This window comes from Gallinula chloropus, assembly GCF_964237585.1.
Source record: "Gallinula chloropus genome assembly, chromosome: Z".
NCBI classification, from domain to species: Eukaryota; Metazoa; Chordata; class Aves; order Gruiformes; family Rallidae; genus Gallinula; species Gallinula chloropus.
The window spans coordinates 56,874,069-56,890,808 of NC_140089.1; the positions used below are offsets into that span (position 1 = coordinate 56,874,069).

The 16,740-nt window shown below is 45.2% G+C and overlaps 1 protein-coding gene across 1 annotated transcript in view; it reads right to left on the minus strand.

Moving 5' to 3' along the window:
- Nucleotides 1-16,740, minus strand: part of LOC311203704 (uncharacterized protein) — a gene marked incomplete at its 5' end in the record, with an annotated part of 70,246 nt that overhangs the window by 23,500 nt on the left and 30,006 nt on the right.

Genomic DNA, 16,740 nt, shown 5'->3' on the forward strand with positions numbered 1-16,740 from the left:
ATAAGAAAACAGAAAACTCACCTGCTGAACATATTGCAAAGGCACTGGTGTTGCTTGGGTAAAAGCTTCCAGATGAATTCCATGAATTGGATCCTCGATAATCAGACATCCAATGTCAAACCACCTGCAATGACAGCCAAGTTAGAGTCTGTTGAAAAGCAACATGTTAGTTCTTGAATGATGACCGTTTTACAACCTCTAATACAACTGTAGTTAAAAATGTAACAATGACTTACATCAAGGCATCCCAGCATTTTTCAAATCAAATTTGCATGTATCAGTTCATGTATATATGAAAAACTGTAGTGCCTGTGTTCCCATCTAAAGAATTCTATGGTTCCTGTTGTTTCATGTATTTTATATGTGTCTACATATAAATGACATTTTATTCTTTAAAGCACTGGAAGCAAGACCCTTTGAGTCAATGAGAAACAACCCTCTCCCCACCTCAGGGATATATTTCAAGTTCTCACTTGTCAGGAAGCAATTCCTCAATGAAGTTTTCTACCGATACAGCAGGCTGTTTTTCATGGATTACTCCAGTCCGGCGCAAGCTGTCTATTCTTTCTTGGGCTCCCTACATGGGAACATGATCTGTTAGACAACATTCTCTTTCAATCACATCATACAACACTCAGAGATGAGTGCAAAAAACCCCTCTGGAGCAGAATTTTCAAGTTAAACAGAAAACAGCGATTTTAAAAAATTACTCTTTTTATCAACAGTAGAAAAACAAGAAACAAAAGTCATGAAAAAGCACCATAGCCTTTCCCAAACAGGAATCTCAAACAGTAACACAAGCTATGATAAAACTCACTAAAGTATCAGAATATATCCTGTTACTCACATCAACATTTTTGCATCTTAAGATCTGTTGTGCTTTGATCCTTTCAGAGCTTTGGACCAACTCTGTCCAGTGAAGAGACCCTCTCTGTTCTGGTACCTATCCAGCTAAGGAATCATTTACTCCAACCCTGTTCTCACTCTGAGTTGCCATACAAACACTATTACCACTACGCTGCAGTAGCTAATCAGGTAAAGCAACATGTCTATTTTTCTCCTTTACCTCCATATAAAATTGTTTCAGCTAATACATTGCTATGAGGATAAGCTTCACTCTGCTGTGAATGCTGCCACAGCAGTTAGGAGAAAATACCCCCTTTTTATGGAGGAAATGGTTTGCTTACATTGAAGAAACAGAATACAAAATAGTTGGTGTCACTGGGTTTAGGTATTGGCCAAGGAGACGGTTCCACCTAGATACAAGGAACAACTGTGTATTTTTAAAAGGTGGTGAAACAACCCTTGCTAACTCTTCTTCTGGGCCAGCACAGCTGTTTGAAAAGCTGCACAATGAATTCCTACATACTAAATCTAAGAATGGAGCTGTTCAGGAAGATCCTTGGCAAGTGTTGATCAACCTGTCTTTCACCTACAGAATTAGTTGGGAGACAACCCAGTCTCAAAGGCTCTCTTAACTTCTGATTACATTTTTCCTATTCAATTTCTCATGTTTAGTTTTCATCCCAAAGTACTGTGCTAGTGACAGACTAAGAACAAATGCCTGATACACTTTCAAACTACAGTCATATCACAATGCATGCCAGATGTGATGGCAATCAACTGCTTTAGAAGAAAATGGACATAAATGTTCTTCACTGCTGTGACCGCGTTTGCACAAGAACCCCAAAGGCTATTCCAACAAGCAGCTTCAGAATGATCTAACGGAACAGGCGGCAAGTTACACCAAAAACAAGAAAAGGAGAAGTCTCCCAATGCCACAGACTGACATTCCCCTTAGGGAAAATCAGATTTTTCTGGGTCAATGCCCCATCCCTGGAAGTGCTTAAGGTCAGGCTCGATGTGGCTTTGAGCAGTGTGGTCTAGTGCAGAGAGTTTCAGCCCCCTCTGCTGAGGACAATTTGTAAGGTCACTTCCAAACCAAACCACTCTCTCATCCTACGTTTCCATTGCCCTTCTCTGTGCTGGAGGTACTTTACTACTTACTTTTAAACCTGCAGCGTAGCCCACAGGTTGTACTTTAGTAAAACACAAAATTGTGACTACCACAATGCTGCTCCTTCCTATTCATTTTAAAGCTCTAACTGAGATACTATGCTTTTCATTCCAGGCTCAATGCTCAGCAATACTTCACAAAATCACAGAATCATACGACTGGAAGAGACCTTTGTAGATCATCAACCCTTTCAGTAAACATTTCTTTCTAATATCCAATCTAAACCTCTGCTGGCGCAGCTTTGTGCCATTTCCCCTTCTCCTATCTTCTCTCTCCTGGCTGAAGAGACCATTGCCCACCTCCCCACAACCTCCCTTCTGGTAGTTGAGACTTTATTAGACTGTTTTAGCCTTTTCAATGTTCTTCCCAAGTGTTTCAGGAACTGCTTCAAGTTTGCTGAGCTTCCTAAAATAGTATAAATACTGTTGGGCTAGAAAAGCAGAACAGCTGAAAGTCAGAAGAAAGCCTCAAAAGCGATGTAAACACCGTTGTGAGCACGCTTACCTTTCGGCTTGTCGACCCTCAATGCGATACCTTACACACCGGGATTTAATCACCAGATCCAACAGAACACATACAGCATATTTTAAACTCAATTCCATATCACTCCCTCAAACAGAGAAACAGGGAGGGAAAAAAGTATGTGACTTCCAGATTACAGACAAGGACTTGTCACCGTTTTGTTCTCTGTAACTTGCTCATCTCTCACAACCTGAACTGAAGGGTATTACTATGCTACTACCTAAACTACAGCAGAATACACAAGTAAATGAACCTTAAGACGCACATAAAAAAATCAGCCTGCAGAGTGAGAGTCTCACTGGACAACGCACCTGAGAAATCACCACGTAACTGTGACAGAATTAACACACTCTCCAGATAAACTTCAAGTGCTGTTACATTAATCTAACATTCTATGCATTACTTAATGGTTTGTCACAAATACTTACTGATATATGGAACCATGCCAGGGTCCAGCGGTGTAATCATGGTCTCCACTGAATGTTTGGGTTTATCAAGAACAGACTTCACCATGGGATTCTCAGCTACACCCTAAACATAAGCAAACAGACTTCCATATCATTTTCTCGTTTTTCCCCAAGAAACTCACAATAGCACAGTTAAAACCCAACCAAACAAAACCCAAGTATTAAGCTGCTTCGTGGTCTTCTTACCACATTTACACTTTGTAATGCCTGGTGCATCTCACTCGCCAGCACAAATGCTGCAAGACGTGACCAGGAGTGCGTGACTTTTCGGATACAGCAAAGGCCAAATATCATCACCGCCATCCTCTCACGCACCAATGCAGAAACAGGCCTGCCAGTGATGGTGGGCAACACACTTGATTTCCTCCTATTCTGGGACGGGAAGTCTTGAACATTTAACAAATACTAATTACAGCTATCATCAGACTCGGTAGCTAGACTCAAACTGTGACAACTCCAACTGAAGAGCCTCTTTTTTATGACCTTACAGACAAGAGGACCTATTTTTGAATGGCCCATTACTAACAAATATTTTTACAGCTGAAATTGAGCTGAAATTCCTCAATTTATAAGTAGATTCTAAACAACGCTGAAAAAACGCTCTATCTTCTCCAGCCAAATCCCAGGTGGAGCTGCTGACAGACCTAAAAGTTCATTAAATGTAAGCACAAACACTGACAAGGTCTTACTGGCCTATTATCTACCTTGAGGGACATCTGAAAGAATGGTGTTGGATTTCTGAAGAACAGCAGAGCAAAAAGTAGTTCAATCGATTTCAAGAGCAGAAACAGAGATAACTGCAGCACTGCCGTGTATGCACTTCAACAGAGAATCCAGCTTGCATTTCTGCAAAAAATGACAGTTAAGCCTCACAGATTCTGTCTGATGTTTAAAAACCTGACTCTGACGTGTGCTTCCACACATCCAACACTTGACAGCTTCAGTACAACTAATGATTCCTCATTCTTCCACCTAGGAAATTCTCAGAGGTCATGGAAAACACAGAGCACGTACAACATTTAATACTCCAATCAAAGAATCTACATTTGGGTTGAAGTCAATCATACACATTCTCCAGAAACAGACATAGGTCACTTGCTGGAACCTACTGGTATACAGGCAACAATAACGTGGATGAGATTGGCTTCTCAACTAATTCACTACTGCCCTTTCAAACGGGCTACAAAATCATGTCACAAGGAAAACCTTCTCTTCTGGAACATTACCTTCTATCGCAAAAAAGCAAGAGGAATATGGTGACTGGAAGACATTTTCACTTGAAGACCAAAGAAGCTGTCTTTTTATGATTATAAGACACGTGCCCTAGAAAAAAGCAGCACGACAACTCTGCTCTCACCATACTGATGGACGATTAATCTTGCTCTTTAAGACTGTAGCACTGTCAAGATGACTGGAGTAAGGGAGGGCTCCCTCTGCCACGTCACACACAACTCATTCTTCCAGATTTTCTTCTTCAAAAGGCCTTGAAAGCCCCTCCAAAAGTCTCCAGTCCCACTGGGACGTCAATCTTGATTCTTCCTTCCGATTTACTATTGCACAGTACAGATAGTAGTGTTGCTCCTGAAGGCAGCTCAGAGCTCACACACAGTCCCTGCATCTTTCTGCCACAGCCTTCACGACACTACTCAGATGTAGCATGTCACAGCTCCAAAAAGGTTACAGGCTCATGAGATGCTGTCAGTTGTTGCTGCTTATTTCCTCTCTACAATTAGATCGCACCACAAGGATTATCTGTTCTGCATTATACACTCCGTGCCCTCTAGCGGAATAGAAAAATCCTACAAAATACCACAGACACCTCTTAAGAAACCCCTCCTCAGTGGAAGAAACACTTATTTCCCTCTCCCTGAGGAGACTTGTTTGGTTTAGAACAGGCAGGACTTGCATCCCCTAAAAAACCAATTCAGTTCATTAGGAAATGATAAAAAAAACCAGGATGTACAAAGAATCAAAGAGGTTCTGACATTTCCCATGATTTAAGGGCATGTGACAAAACCTCTAAGGTAGAAGGATCTCCCTGTCACGAGCACCTAGACGCCTGCATTTATGTAGTCATTCCTCTTCTGGAAAGGAAAGAAGCACAGTTTCAGCAAACGCGCCTATTAAAAACAGCCACCTGCAACTGAGCACAGAGGAAAGACAGGACCTAGAGCAACATGCCCTTAAAAGTTGTATCTTGTTAGAGACAACAAAAAATGGTAGTTCCTCCTGAAAGGTAACATACAAAACCACAGAGCTTTATAAACCCCCACAGCCCTCCAGCAGGTGTTCCACCTTGGGCAGTAGCTACTCTGGGGTCTTCAAGCTCCTCAGGAAAAGTGATTGCAGAACCAGTTCCAGGAGCCAAAGGGGAAGAGAAAGTTGCTTGCTGAGTAATAGGATCTGCGAAGACACCTAGGAAGAGGGAAAAACAAGACACAAGTACTGCGTTTCATTTCTTATGCCGTAGCAACATGCAATTGTTTTACAGGAAAATGAACAGGAAGAATAGAATAATACTGGGCTGATTCCTTTCATTTCTTGAAGGCCCCAGAACAATCCTGCTTGTTAGAGTTTAGCAGAGGCAACTACTGTGAATGAGTTCAACAATATCTGCTCATAGAACCGAGCCTACCTGCACCTTATGTGTAAAATTAAACAAAGACATGTTAGCTTAAGAGTGGTGCTTTTTATTGTCTTCAAATTTCCATAGGTCTTTCTGGACAGACTGCTTAAAAGACATGTCACAAACAATGGTTAAAGCCTGGCCCAACTGCTGCTGAAGAGCTAAGTTTCCATTAGGCTAGTAGAAAATCACCTCAGTTCAGCAACTACAGCACTCGCTTGCATGGCAGGCAAGTATTTTTCACTGTCCTGATGCAATTTAGTAGCCAGAAGCAAGAAAAGAGAAGCTACTCTCATGTGACAGACGACTTCTTACAGATAGCGAGCTTCTCAGAACAAAAACTTGCCCATTAGGAGATTACAGCCTGAGATACCTTACCATTCCGTGGAAATACAATGGCTGAAATTGCCTCTGAGCTGAACAGCAGCAACACAGAAATAAATGGTCAGCTGGGCTTTCCTGGGCACATTTTAAAATACTGCTCTCAAACACTTTTCTGTGAGCCTGAGTGCTAGCAGAACTCTGTGGAAGAGGACTCTTGTCCTACACCGTGATCGTACTTCAAAGGCCATTCTCCATTCCTCCGAGCGCAGCTACTCAGTAATTAAGTGTCACAAGAATACTAAAGAAGCTGAACTTGTGGGACTCTAGCAGACTGCTGAAGTAGCCACCCAGGAGACCCCTCATCCTGTCTCACAAGCACAAAGGTCTATATACAAAAGGTTACCTGTGACGGGAGGTGCAGAGAATGATGGCATCAGTGGGCTCTGTGGTGCTCGACCAGCGTGGCCTCTGGTGATATCATACGTTGAAGACATGGAAAATCCTGAAATCGGGGGACCAGCAGGAGGTGCAGGAAGACCAGAGCCAGCAGTAGAGCTTAATGAAGGAGCTGTAGAGAACTGCAACACAGAAGACGAAGGGGCAACTGGAGGTCGGGCTGGAGTTAGAGGTGGCGCCATAGTAGAAACTGTTGCAGATGGCACAAGTGGAAAAGAAGATGAAGTCATCATAGGAGGAGGAAGTGGAGATGCTCCAGCTGCCAGAGGTGCTGAGCACTCAGGAGAAGATGACAGGCTTGGTGTAGCAAGGGGACTGGACAAAGCTAGGGGAAAAAAAGACAAATGGAATTTTAGAAACACCGAGCCTTCATCTCAGAGATTCAGGTATGTAATTGTTCAGCTAGTTTACAAGTAAGTTTTGAGCAAGTCTGCTTTTCTCCTTTCAAAGGAAAAAAGTTTAGTTCTGCTTGAGTTTGCAACCACCACCAATTGCCCTCAATTTCTGGAGATAGTAGCCTGGAATCTCTTTTCTTCTCTGACCCTATTTATCACAGCTAAAAAGACGAGTCAACATTTGACTACCCATTTTGTAGCAGATGAAGTGGGCCTCAGAAATTTCCAGCTAGCACGCTTCTTCCTGCTTCATCCACAGGAATAACAAAGATGCAGGAAGTGTCCCTCTTTAGATTAAGAAATGCACTCAGGGGACCTGTGAGGCTGGGACTTACTGCAGAGGTACAGGTCTATGAGATGGGCTGAGCACCAGGCAGCCCTCTCTTCCCTGGCACCCAGCTACCCAGGCTCCTAAACCCTCTGCTTTCTGTGTTTCAGTCTGGCCCCCAGCTGATCCTTGGATAAGCCAATTTTGTTCTCTAAACCAAATTTAGACAGAAAATTAAGCCAGAGAAACAGAAAACACTGGTTTTTACAGCACTAAGCTGTTGGATCAGCTCAGATGTGAAACTGCACTCAGCCTAAACATTGATGACAGTCAAGTGACGTGCCAAGTTACCGTAAGGAGGTCGTTTCCAAACTTTATCACGCACACCAGTCAATAAAAAATGGAACATGCACACCCCCAACATAGCTACAAAATACTTACATGGGCCACTGTCCTAGTATATTCCATAGATTTTAAAACATACAGAACAGAAATATTAAAAGGATGAGATAAAGATCAAGAAACTCTTCTGCTCCCACTGAAAATTAGTATTTTAATAGTATATTCATAAAACAATATGTTATGTTATTAACGGTTAGCACACTATAGAATACCATTAATAATATTGTAGTGTGAGCAATGTCACTACAGAAGCCTCATCATTTTTACAATCTTGGGTTATCATCAGCAATTTGAAGGTCTGGTTCTATATTCCAATCATGGCTTTAATGGTTGTCACACCTGGAAAAGATGCCTTACAAAGACACACAGACCCAAATGAAAAGGTGTTGCTGGATGTGCTTACAAAACCATGCTATTTGTTTTCGTCTCCCAGCCATCAAGTATATGAAGGCTTATCTTGAAATTCAGCTAGCAAATGTTCATCTTCCTTGATGTCATTCAATTCTTCTGGAAAAATCATCAGGTGGTGTTGCACCTTGGTATTCTTAACAAATGGGCTCAAAATCCACCAAAGCTAATTCATCTGGAAGATTTTTACATAGCTCAGGAAATTCCACTTTTCAAAACACCTTCTCAAACGCATGACTTTCTTACAAAGAAGTAGATCACTCCTCCTTAAAACACCACCTTTATCTTGAAGGGACAAACTGTAAGTGTGTTTTGGGGTTTTTTTAAATAACTACTGGGTAGCACACTGCTGATGGCCACTTGTCATCACAGAAAATGTCAGCGAGTCTGCAAGTCTGTTTTGGTACAAGAAGAAAGCTGAAGCCATATTTAAATCCCTTGCCACAAGACAACCAGCAAACCTCTGTGCGATGCACAAAAGTTTCACGGTCACTTCCTCTACCATTACAAGGTGCAGCTAAAAACAACCCCTACTATTTAAAGAGAACTTCTATAAAGTTAACCACACTGCTGGCATCCTGTAGCCCTTTGTGCACCAGCTCCACTTTCACTGCTGCAGTAACTTGCCTATGAATGAGGCGGTCAATAAATGTCATGGGTGGAAATAGATCGGTAACCTTATTCGAGAATCCATTTTTAGCCTAGTCAAAGCAATCACTCCATCAATGGTTACTCTGAGGCAGTCTTAATAAAAACATGGCTTTTATTAAAGAAATCATTCACTGTTGAGGATGCAGCTTCTCCAGCACAGCCCTCCTTCAGCATTTGACAATAAAGTTGTTCTTTCTGTATTTCATTACTGAAACAGAATTTAGCAAAAACCATAAGCAGAAACACGTTAGGAACATCTGTACAGCAAACCTTCCATACTGTGATCTGTTCTCATGCTTGTTTCTTATAATCATCAGCAATGTTTTCTATGTCTCCTTCCAACAGAATTTCCTGACAAATCCATTTGTCAACATATTGTTTGCATTTAATATTACAGACATTTTTACCACGTCTCTGGTGGTTTCTGAAATATATGCCAAGAAGTATCTTCAATATGAGTAAAGCTTGATTTTTCTTCTTTTTTTAGATAAAACTATTATAAAGGAATGCTCTGGTATTTTCTTCCTGCACCCAATGGATCGCCCAGCACATCCTCCTGGGGCTAAGAGCGCTCCACTCGGGAGTCCACGGCACTAGTGTGACTCAAGGTAATGTTACCAGATGTGTCAGAAAACTGAGCATTCGGTAGTCAAGCACATGGGGTTCAGACTCTGGAAAAATCAGATTCAGTGCTCTGATTACCACCCACAATAGTAAAATCCAAGTGATCGTCCACGTTTCTCACTATCCCCCACAAGACTGTAGACTTGTTTGAACTCCCTTCTGTGCTGCTCATCTCACTGTGCACTGTACTGGCCAGTATTCCCTGTCCCCACGTCCTTAAAAACCCTAAGTGCATCCACATGACTTCATCAAAAAGTTTCAAGAATAATAAAAACATTTACACTACTCTCTGTCAGATGTATGCCATACTGCCATGAGAAAGAAACAAATTCTTCCCATCAGCCTGGAGAAGAGCTCTCTAGGTTGATCCCAACACCTCTGGATGAACTGCTGTGCTTTAAAAAGACATGAATAAATATCACTGAGTTTCTGAGGAAGTTTCTGTACCTAATGACCTACCTGTAGCAGCAGTGGTAGCAGCTGTAGTCTCCCCTGCTGTGTTTGGTGGGGGCGTACCGGGTGGAGTTGTCTCTATTCCACTCTCTTCCACCATTTTCCTTCAGCTACAGAAAGCTGTAAGACAAAAAGAAAGGAAAATAAAGAAAAAGCTTATCTTGAGAAATAGGGATAGTCTTTGCTGCAATACTGAGCTATAGTAACTCCAAGAAGGACCTGTTCTTTTCAGAGCTGATGCATGACAGGATGCAAAAGGTGGCAAGAAGCAAGACAGAGAACGAAGTCTCCCCCTTCTGCCCGTAAAGAACCACAACTACCCCTGAAGTTGGAGCCCTCTCCAGCTTAAGCACTGCCCCAGATGCTCCTGACCCACCATCAAACTGACTGCAAGCACTTTCTCCAACACCAGGCATAGTGGCAGAGCTTGCAAGGGCCTAGGGCTCCAGACTCCGTGACCTGAACTCTATGACCCTGTCTGCTTAAAGGAGAAGCTAAAGAAACCTCCAGACACGCCACAAGAAACCAGGGAAATTTACTTCCAACCTACCTAGAAGTACAATGACATTCATTTACACTGAACAAGTTCTCCACTGCACACAATTCCTGTAAAATCCAGGTCTCGTACTGCTCTGGTGAGTATCAGAAGTGACAGTAATTGAAAACTTTGGCTTTTCTTTTGAAGGCCACATTACATTGAAAGTATCTTTCAGCATCTTTGACTACACCTGCACAGTGCACTACTTGTGGAAAAGTAAAGCTATGTGCTTATTTAAAACCCCCTAAATTAAGAGAAAGGCCTCAGGAGATGAAAAGGAGAGGATGAAAGACTAAGATTAACACCTGGAGATTTTTGGTCTTCAGTGCAGAGGAAGTCACCTAAAACCCCCTGCTTCCTCCCAAGTCTGGTAAACCAGACCGAGATTGTTTGTACCACTCCCTGAGGTAGCAATTCCATAAGGACATTTTAATAACATAAAAACCCTACAGAAAGGAATTTATGTCTGAAAAATTGGCAGGAAAATATTTTCCATCATATCCATTACCTCAGTAGCTACTGAGGACTGACAGCTTACTACATTTAACAAGTATCAGAGGAAAAGCCTTAGGTAATGTGTTGAGTAAAAGTACTCACAGGTATTTATAAAGAACTCCACTTACAAAAATACAGGGGGGGTTCCTCTAAAAAAAAGAAAAAACCCTCACTGATGTTTAAAATGTGTATACAGCTATGTTTAATGTAGAGGGAAAATTACTGTTATGACCAAACTGAAAAATACAAAAAGTAGGATGCCAGTGTTAGTCTGGACAGGCTAAGGAGCATCAAAAGCAAATGAAAGCATTGAAATCACAAAGGAGAAAGTGTATTTCCTCTTACAACCAGTATGTGTTGTAAGAGGAAATAAAGTAACTCAAGATAAGGTATTTGAGCCCAGACTCGGAAAGCAAGTATGGTTCCTGTGCAGCACACCTCCTAAAACCTCTGATGACCCAGGGACTGTGGGTTCTGAGTACCTTTTCAATTAACTTGAAAGCTTCTCTGCAGACAGGATGAAAGGGTCAGTAACTGCCTGGTGGGGAACAGACTGACCTTGACGAATGAGCACATCTCAGCATCCCTCAGAAAGGAGCTACACAGCCCTCCCCTAAAGTTCACTAAGCAGAAGAATTTGCAGTAAGATTTTGTCTTTTCACTCACCTACGGGAGTTCACGTTCCTCCTCGCAGAAGTATTTCTAAAGTCATTCTTCTTCCAATTATACACTGCAAACAAAGAGAGAATTTCCCACTGTGCAACATCTGTAATCACTGACCAAACCCTCCCAGAAACACTTTCTTTCATCAAGGCTCCTTTCAGCTGCTGCTTGATTTCACCTCTGTCGTGGTTTCACCCCGGCTGAGAGCCGAGATCCACGCAGCTGCCTGCTTCTTAAAGGAAAAGAGCAGGGAAAAGGGAAGGGGGGGAGGGGAGGGTAAGAGGTAAGGGAAGGGAAAAGGAAGGGGCAAATAACCCCAAAACCAAGAAATAAGAGGCCCGTGGGTTGGGATAAGGAGAGTTTACTAAGATAACAGAAAGATACAGTCTAACAATGCTGACAGGACTTTAGAGCAAAAATATATGAAGCTGTTGATACACAGTGCAGTTTCTCACCAAACCCACAACTCAGGCCGTGCCACCCAGAGCCGTCCCAGAACCCGACCGTCCCCCAAGAACCGCGCGTCCCGGAGCCGCCCTCGGCCTTCCTCCCGTCAGCCCCCCGATATCCTGGGCAGGACGTAACTGGCGTGGAATACTCTCTTTGGTCAGTTAGGTCACCTGTCCTGGCCTCGCCCCTCCTTTCTCATGAAGAGCTGAGAAAGTCCTTGACTGTCTGACAGCAATTAACAACATCAGCATTCCATCTGCTGCTACAAATGAATTTAACTCCATCCTGACCAAAACCAGGACAAGAGGGAAAATTACTGTTATTACCAAACTGAAAAGTGAAGCAAGCATTGAACAGCAATAGCAAGCCCAAACCTGCAAAAATTAGAGAAGCCTGAAGCCTAAATGCTCCCTATCATCCTTCTCCCTTTAGCTTACCCAACTCTTCACACAATCAACAATCTCCTTGTGAACTCCTGACTTGGCAGGGATGAACAAGAAGTTTGCCCAGGTAACACTTTGCTATACACCGAATTCTCAACAAAAGCCAGGTGTAGTTTGCAAATGCTGCATGAAAAAGCATAAAAATAATAAGGTGAAGGAAAAAGATGAGAGATGGAAAGAGAAAATTCACAAGAGAAAAGCAAAACTATGATAGGTGTAATTGGAAGCAAATAGCTCATCATCTTGAAAGAATCTAGAACTGCTGACAATTAAAATTGATCCTACAGGACATGTGGTTAAATACTTTCATCTGAACGGCCTATCTGAAACCACTTACACGGAAGAAAACAGAAAGCACTGGGCTGAAAGAACATGGAAGGCAAAGAACCCAACCAACCCACGGACTTTTAAACAATGTTCAGGCCTCAGCAAAGTTTCCAGTGAACGTTTCTACCCTCCCCTACGGGAGATCCAGGGAAAAAGCTCCCCAGTAAGATCAGCCTGCAAATCCTCAATGACTGATGGGTAGGGAAGTGGCTGCTCTTTTCAGTGACTTAAAAAAAACAGTAATAGATAATTCTCCACTGTCCAAGCCACAAACACAACATTTGCAGCAACTCCTGCTGAAATCCAGCCTAATTTCATAAGGAAGTGACTTCTATGTCCTCCTGCCAAGTAGAACGCTTTGTATTACTGCACTGAAAACACAAAGGAAACTCAGACAGCCCAGTGCAAACAGGCACTTTCGGTGACAGCAACTGCGGCACTGCCATCTAGCGATTTGTGAGCATCAGCTCATCTCACAAATTTCATCCCCCTGCCACATTTAGCTAGAAGGCAATCTCGGTTTAGGCTTACATGGAAGTAAAAAAGAAGGGATATGGAAAAAAGAAATACAGAAAACCACAAGGGGTGAGGGGGAAGGGAGGGGAGCGGGGGACACGGACGGGACGGGACACACACCACATTCCCAACACATCACGCTTAAATTTATTATCAAGTCGTTACGTTTCCGCTAATATTTTGCAATAATCTGGACAACATGACCATACTTCAAAAGCATTTTTCAGGTTGTGACTCCAAAATATAGAAATTCACAGCCAACTATAACCTACAAATGCAGATGACCAAATTCCACATGGAAAAACACATTATCTAGAACGTGGTGGTATGTCAGAGTTTAGAAAAAGGAACTCTTTTCAGTCACCCTTAAATAACTGCTGCTTGTAGTGCAGTAGATGCTCCTGCTAATAAAGTCCTGTCCCCCCAATATACTTCATAACCCCAGGAGGAAAAACTGGTCTCTAAGCAGAGCCTCAAACAAAACAAACAGTTGGAATACTAAATTCAAATGCCATTAAAATGCTATTCTTGCCTGTAAGCGTAATATTGACTATTCTAATTGTGTGGAACAATACTGATTACATACATTGTTAATATCTAAGCACAAGTCAACAACTGTCCAGAAGAGTGAGCTGTCATTTATTTATTTATTTAACTAAACAAATCGATTGCTTTGAGCCATTCCCAGCGCAAAAACCTCTCTAAATAAGATATTGCATCCCAGGTTGCATTACCTGATAGAGAGATTCCTAGGCACATACTTGGAGTCAACAGGAGAGAAGACAAAAGGAAAACCTTCAGTTGTTAAAGACAGAGTGAAGCTGACACAAAATAAAAAGACAACACTTCAGAAAACACCCCAAAACAACAGAGCTGAGCTGTTCCTATATCAAAGTTTCATCTGAAAAGTCCCTCACCCTACTTTATTCCATTTCAGACAGGCAGGGACAAAACTTCCTTCAGACTGGGGCCTGGTCAATACAGCCAGATCCCAGGGGACACGCAAAGCCTCGCTCTAGCCAAAGCAAGGGCACGGAGGGATCTCCAATGTAATCACCTTGGGTCAAACGACTTGTTCTAACACCTGCTGAATAGTCACAGCATAATGTTAATCACAACTCCCACATTAAAAAAGAAAAAAAAAAGGAAATGTTTACCAAGCAGAAACCACTTTGCCTCAGACCTAATGCTGTACCAATAGCTTGAAACACCAGGCATGACAGAATGGTTTAGCCTCATCCTACGACTTCTGCAGACAGTTACTGTAGTGCACAGATAGCACAAAACCCAGGCAGTTTTTCTAAGAGTTTCCTAGTGCCTGAGAATTGTTTCCCACATTCTTAGTGCCATTGTCAACCTTTGGGATTCGTTGCACACCCTTACTGTTGTTATTTTGAAATCATAGAGGGCTTACATAGCTCCACATACCACTGATGACCACAGAGAACTGTTGGTCTAGTATACAGTGTTATCTACATGGGACTACGTAAACCCAAAGACACAGCTACACAGAACCACATGCATTCAACCAGTTTGTACCAACTGACGTAGGGTAAATGTCATGATGCAACAGCTCCAGCACTTGCAGACGATTTTGCCCAAAAGAAACGTTTGTTTTTCACGGCACTATAAACGAACTAGAAAGGGCAAAGCACTGCAACAAGGTATCCTCCAGAAACAGACTTCCTGAAGCATCACTTCTATCCTATGCTAAGAGATCCCCAAGGGTAAGGATTTCTACTGCCAATCATGCTAATTCCAGCTAAAACCACAAGGGATCTAGCACTTCCAGCCTGAGCTGCAACGCTGGAGCACAGGGCCCTGAGAGCAGGCATCTGAACACTACCCAGTGCCGGGAGAAAGCCTGGTCACCAGGAGGGTGACTCGCAGGAGCAGATCACTATACAGGACCTAGCAAGCTATCAGGAGCTGGAAGTTCCGTGAAGTGCTGGTGGTTTCCAATACCACTGCCAGTCATCACTGAGGCCGCAAGGGGTCTTGCTCTGTAGCTTCATCTGCCTCACAACCCACAACCGTAACGCTGCAAGAAGCCCCAGAGCCTGCCAGCAAGGAGCACTGGGGCCAGTGCAGCCTTTCTTTAGGACAAGACGGTTCAGAGTAAGGGCAACAAGACAGACTGCCTACACCAGAATCAGTCTGGTGAGGGGCAGACACCGTGCAGTCGCAGGTGTGCTGCCCAAGGGGGGAAAGTCGCCCCGACGGGACGGCTGCCGGAGCTCGTCCCGGGGCGGACCCCGCCGACATTCCTCACACACACAGCCCGGCAAAGACCTCAGCGACCCTCCGCCCCACCTGGCACAACCTCCCGCGCTGCCCCCAGGCCCGCGTCTTAACATCCGGACCTGCCTACAGGGCCCCAACGGCCCCAGACGGCACCCGGGACCGGGGGACACCCACCGCTCGCTCCGGGATGCCGCCCACCGCCCAGCCTCACCCGCCCCAAGCCTTCCAGACGCTCCCTCCCCGCCGCCGCCGCGGACGACGGGTGCCAAGGCGTGCCCTCCTCCCGCCGCGACACGGGGCCTCACCGAGCCCATCCTCCAGAGCCCACCGCCTCCTCCCGCTGCGCACCGCCCAGACATTCTGGCCCAGCCAGAAGGCCGCGGCCCCGAGCACCTCCGGGTGGCCCCGCCTCCCAGGAAAAGGCTCCTTCGGGCTCGGCCGCAGGAGCAGCACAGCTCCCCCGCCACGCTCGCAGCGGACCTCGCGTCACGTGGGGGTGCCGGTCCCGCAACCTGCCCCCCACCCCCCTCCCGGCCCGCTGCGTGCCGCCTCAGGCTGCGCAAGTCGGCAGCTGCCCAGCTACCCGTAACCCTCGTGCCTTCATCCTCTGCCAGCCGGAGAGAAAACAGTTACTTCAGTTTTACAGCCTTTACAAAGCACCAGGCAACCCTCCCAGCTGCCCAGGGTTTCCCCCACAACTCACCTCTGCTGCTGCCAGTGCACTTCCTGGGTCCAGTGAAGGTGGTGGACAGCGCTGGGGTGGCGAGTGATGGGGGTGTGCCCCAGCTGCTGGACCGGCTCTGGTGTTGGCAGCTCCTGGGCCCAGGTCTAGTTTTCCTGGGAGGGTGGCCTCTTGGGGGGCTGGGAAGAGTCCTGGGAGCCGCTGGCCCTCCTCTTTGCTGCTCGTCTTGGTCTCCCAGGGGCACGGTCCCTGCCCTGGCTGGCACTGGAGGGACCTGCCACAGCCTGCCCCAGACCCGCCGCCGGCTCTTCACGCTCCCCGTGGATGGGAGAGGGGGCGTGGTGTGGGCTGGTGGGATGCCCAGCAAGAGCAGCGGCCGAGGTGCTGGGGCGCTCCTCTTCCCGAGCCCCTGCTGGGCTGCTGGAGGGGGCTGGTCCAGGGGCAGGAGAGCCGGCTCTGGAGGCAGCAGGATGGGGGGCAGAGGTGGGCCTGCCCTCCCGCGCCTCGGCTGCAGGGCCATCCTCCAGGCCCAGGAGACGTCGGGCCTCCCTGCGGCAGCGCCGCACGGCGACACTGATGAGCCGGCGCACGAACGACACTGCGCGCTCCTGCAGGCTGGGCTGCAGCAGCCGGACCAGCACGTCTTCATCCAGCCCGTATAAGCCCAGGACGGCCCGGATGAGGTCCTCCAACACATCTGCTGTGGAAGGCTGCCGTTGAAATGTGGCCCTCAGGTGTTGTTGTAGCCACGGCAGAAAGCGTTGGAGGA